Genomic DNA, 5,254 nt, shown 5'->3' with positions numbered 1-5,254 from the left:
GGTGGGTCTTTGTCAACAGGATTGAAAAATAACTAATCACTGTTCTGACACTACTATAGCAATAGAACTATAAATGGTCCCAGTAAATAAAATCAGTCAGAAATTTGATCAGCTAACACTTCTGTTTGTTTTGAGGAAGGTAACAATGCCTCGTACGCAGCAACACAACAACAGTGTAAATCAGAGCTCTGACTTTTCAGGGAGAGGAGAATTTTGCAGAACAATGTGAATTTAACAAGGCATCTTAATGCTGTTGCTCTGATCAAGTGCAGCTGCAGCTTCCCTAAGGAGTGACACCTGTGTGGTATATCTTTACATAAGTACCCCTTGGTACTCTTGGATAAAGCTCCTTCTATGTCTTAAGCTTCAGGAATATGGGTCTAAAAAAAAGATCAAGACAACCGTTTGAGGGTGGCTTAACCAAAAACATGTACATCTATGGTGAGAGGTTCGCACAGCCAAGAACTTTTCAAGGATGCAAATACATTTACATTATGTCACATTGCACCATGTCCTCACTCAGTCATCTTTGAAATTAGCCTACGAATTAGCATCCAGCTGTGAGTTTTTCTGTGATTTTTCACTGGAAGAGGAGTCTTTGGGTCACTGAAAATTCAACCAGAATAGTGCATGAGAGCACCTGTACTTGGGGGGGGGGAAGCTAAAGGCTCCCAGCATGGGTTGGGGAAGGGGGAGCTTGTTTGGATAGCTGGGGCAATCGCTTATTCAATGCATTCCTCTGTGTACATGGCCAGTTTGCAGTGTGCTCTAAGACTCTTAGTAAACTTGATGAGGAAGCAGGAATAGAAACAAGACTGGAATTCCCAAGTAGGTCAGGGAGGGTAAAATTTCAATCTGCCTATATTATTGGAGAACACATGAAGGGACAGGACAATATTCATGAGATAGAATTGGCAAATTTAGAGCCAAATTAACAAGATAAAGTGGGGGAGGTATTTTTTGTTGGTTTTTTTGGTTTGGTTTTTTTTATTAAAAGGACTATTTGGAGCCAAACTTCTAGGAAGGACTGCAGAGAATTAGCCTTGCAATTCCTGCTAATAGGAGTCTGGAGATCCTTCCATATGTACTCTCATCTTTTCCCCTCGGTCCATGCTGAAAACCTACCCTCTGAGGGTTATCTGAATGCTGCTAACAGGAAGGCAGCTAAACATTTGTCTTGCAGCAAGGACAGAAAGAAAAATGAACCAGGGTTTTTCTTCTCCTCCCCATAAAACTTGAGCATTCATACTTGGAGTGAATGCAGACAGCCCTGGGACCTGTATAAAAGACTAGCAACTGGCTGTAAGCACGATAACTTAGAGCACATTCCACACTAAAATGAGGAGAACTTGGGAATAACAGAAATAGAATAATAGAAAATGCCTCATCAAGCAAATTCCCAGCACCCAGCTCAGGGAGAGGTGAAATGTAAAGACAATTAATTGAAGAGGATTGATTGAGAACTCTGTGGCCACATGAGGGAAGAGAAAACGTAAGGGGAGAATGGGAGTGTGTAAAAGCAGTTGATGCCTCCCAGTAAACCCTGCAACATTTGCTCATCAGGAGCAGTCCTGTTGGACACAGACTGCTGTTGTTTGTAATCTCCCCCTTTCTCTTGATGCTTACTGCTAGGGATGCTCGCTGAATGAGGTCTTTTGTTTTCCATTGGCTTATGCTCAGGGAGGAAAGCAAACATATCTTCCTTGCATTCAGTTATTGTGGTGGGGAAGGAAAAAGAGAGGAGTATTTTGAACTTTAAGGCAAAAGTAGCACATTTAGTATCCTATTTTCTAAGTGGTCCAGATGACACCTCTCCTGGGTTTAAAATACTTGTCCAGGTTTACTTACATCTCAGGTGTTTGCCCATTCCATATCCAATTCTTTGTTTGCCTCTGCAAGTACAACTCAGTGACCTTTGGAGTGCGGTCCTGAATCCTAACCCTCTGCAATTTGAGGTCATGGGAATTAAAACCCATCATCTGAAAATTTGGTACTTTCAGATCAGCTGCAGCTTCTTGGGAGCCCATAGAGTACACAGATTTAGGGCATCAGATCCAAACTTCTCTGAATTTCTAGAAGGAAGGTTTGGATTCAAGGTTGTGGCAGAGTGACTGTACCTCGTAAAGAGCATGTACTTGAAGATCTCAAAAGCATCAAAGTCCTGTGGGTGATCATTCACTTTCCCATATGCCGCTGAGTTTGGAGAAGAGAGAGATTATTGCCAGATTCTGTGGAAATTTTGCTATGAATCTGAGGAAAGATGCTCAGATTCTGCCTAATCACCTAACAATTTTCTCAGTTTTTGTAACGGTTCACCAAAATCTGATTCTGTCTTTGGCTTTTGCTTTCCTGTGAGTGTGTATTAACCTGAAGAGCTTAAACCCAATAGCCCCTGCTAGGGCTTCCCTCCAGTCCTGCAAAGGAGACTATCCATTCTTACTGGATGCATTCCCAACCATGTTTTCCCAACATTGCTTGTAGGCCACTTTCTTTACCAGAAAAATCACTGCAACTTGTTTAACAAGAGAAGGAACAAGAGCTCCTTGTTGAACTCCCTTAATTTGCTAAGTAAGAGCAATTAAAGATGTGTCCATATAGCCTGCTTGTGCCCTCTCTCTTCAAAAATAATTTAAGCCACGTTTCTACAGGAAAGTTGCAATACAGACTTTTGCACCCGGCCGTCAGAGACCATGCAAACAAATAAGATCTCTGAGGCTATCATCACCTCCAGCTAAAATTATAACCACTGAATTATTTCCAATTTACTCAATGGGAATGTTAGTTGGAAAGATGAAAAGAATTTATTTTTGTCCTCTGCTTTTTTTTTTTTTATTTAAGCTTTTTCAAAGAATAAAACTTGGGGGAGGGCAGAATTCCTTCTAGCACTTAGTTCAGAAGACACAAGGGAAAAAAACCCACCTTGTCTATTTTTATTTTTAAATAATTAATGTGGTTTAATTGGTCACTTCACAGGAATGCTTCAGCCTGTTTTATGCTGATGAAATTGTGGTGAGGTTAAAGAAAAGAGGAGGTTCAGCACTTACACAAACTGTCCAGTTTCTAAGGCATCTGGTGCTGGCATGAAAATTAAATATGTCTATCATGCATCATGCATGATGTGGCCCAATTTTACTGTTGTGAATCCAGATGCTATAAACCAGCCACGTCCTGAAAGCTGATTAAGCACCACTTGGTGAGTCCAAACCCAAAGAAGAAAACCATGACCTTGTCAGAGCAGGAGCCAAGCATATCTCCTACTGTCATTTTTCAGTTCCTTTTGAGAAAGGACTGGTGTTGGGGATTTCATTGGGCAGAAGGAGGACATCCCATTGCATAAACACATGAAAATGCATCTTTTTGTGTCATTTATAGCTCGAGAGTAGCATCATAAGGCAGAGTCAAGAAGTCATTGAAGAGCGAGGGAAAACACAGGAAAGGTGTATCTAGCACAGCCAGGTTGCAAGGTGGTAGGTCTGAGAGACTGGTGTCCAGATGTGAGACGCAAGCCACCTTCTCATGGGGCTGCAATGCAGCTGTGTGCCATTAGGCTTGCCTGTGAATGCGTGCCCAAAGCCAGGAACTCTTATACCCCAGAAGCAGAGTCTGGTGGTTGAACACCTCCAGATGCATCATTTAAGTAAATTTCTTCCAGTTGAGACTTGACCTGGGCCAGGTTTTAAGCGCTTTCTTGCATAAGCACAAATGTGTATTTGGGGCATACTGTGTTGGACGCACATGCGCTCTACTTGAACACATGGGACTTTTCAGGGCAAGACTTTTTTATTGCTGTATTTCCTTCTAATGGGTCTTTTGCTTCCCAAGTAGCATTTGCATATGTCCTACAAACTCTCGGCCAGAGTCCTGGTCTGAAACAATGTGCTTGCTGCAGGGCTAGAGTCTCTTCTCAGACAATAAGACAAGTCCTGAGTGCTTTTTAGACCATGCACCACTGTGTACTAAAAGGTGACTGAAGCCTTCACAGTCCGTGAGCTGATTTAGCGTGCTGGAAGGCAGAAATAGGTGCGATCTGAAGCTTGTCCATAAGGAAGCCAAGTGGATGAAAGGAGGACATTGTCCTCCTGGTTGCTCTCTGGGCTCCTGCATGAGAGCAGTGCAGATATAGCCAAAACAGGATGGGGGACAATCCGAAACTGAAAGCTGCCCACTGCCCAATGTGGAATGAGAAGCTATCTAAGATACCAAGATGAGGTATCTGCAGCCCCATCAGCACCAAGAGAAGCTGAATCAGACCTCAACCCATCATCTGTCTGTCCTAATGGAAACCTGAGAGAATTAGCACTCAGCATGCTCTTCAGAGTCATTTCAGGCTGTTACTCCTGATCTCGGCATCTTTTTCTTTAGTTCTTCTTTTCCTTATAATATTATCAATAAGATTCTGGTCATGGCAGTATCTGTTTGTCCTGCTAGGATATCCTGAAAGGCTCCTGCAGTTTAAGTAGGTAGCAAATTGCTGTGATATTCAAAAGCAATTTTTCAACAGTAATGTCTTTTTTCCTCATCTTTATGTTTCACTTTTTTACCATCAGTATTCCCTAGCCTTGCTCTAATCATATGAGATTCATTTATATTCTTCATTGTTAGGTAGATATGGTACATTTACCTTGAAAAATTTCCCGTTTTTCAGGCAAGTCCAAGAGTGTCCATCAAATTTCATAAAGGTGCTTTTGGTTTCTCAGGTAAAATCTGTTCTTCCACAACTTTTGAATTCCACAGTTTGTGTTTTAGTGCAGAAGGGCCAACAAAATAAAGACTAAAGCCAACAATGAAAAATATACACATTCCCAAACAACCTTCCCAGTGATATTGCCGGAGATGAATAGCATCTAAGCCTCTGGTCCTCTAGTCTCTGTCTAAAACATCACTAGGCTCAAACGCAGTTGTCAGCTTTACTCTGCTGCAGTGACAGCTCAGGGATTTCATGTGGCATCATATTTCTGGTAGCTGGTTCCTGCAGAGTGGATGTGAGCTCCTGAGATAAATTACTGGACTGTGTGCTTGCTGTGCTGCAGAGACCTCTATCTGCACGGGGGTGATCCAGATGTGCATCTGCACTCAGACTCCCTGCTCCATAGGCAGTTGTCTCCCTGGTTTCAGAAGATGAAAGCTGGGTGCCTCCATGAAGACCACATTCTGTGTAGCTATAAAAAAGCTCCTTTTACCTCGTTTTGCAGGCAGGTGTTAATGACTCTTCTGCATGGCTCACACACACAGAGTCCCATGTGGCTGGTGCCAT

This window comes from Egretta garzetta, unplaced genomic scaffold (genome assembly GCF_000687185.1).
Source record: "Egretta garzetta isolate BGI_Z169 unplaced genomic scaffold, ASM68718v1 scaffold186, whole genome shotgun sequence".
Taxonomy (NCBI): domain Eukaryota; kingdom Metazoa; phylum Chordata; class Aves; order Pelecaniformes; family Ardeidae; genus Egretta; species Egretta garzetta.
Note: the sequence above shows the minus strand (reverse complement) of the source record.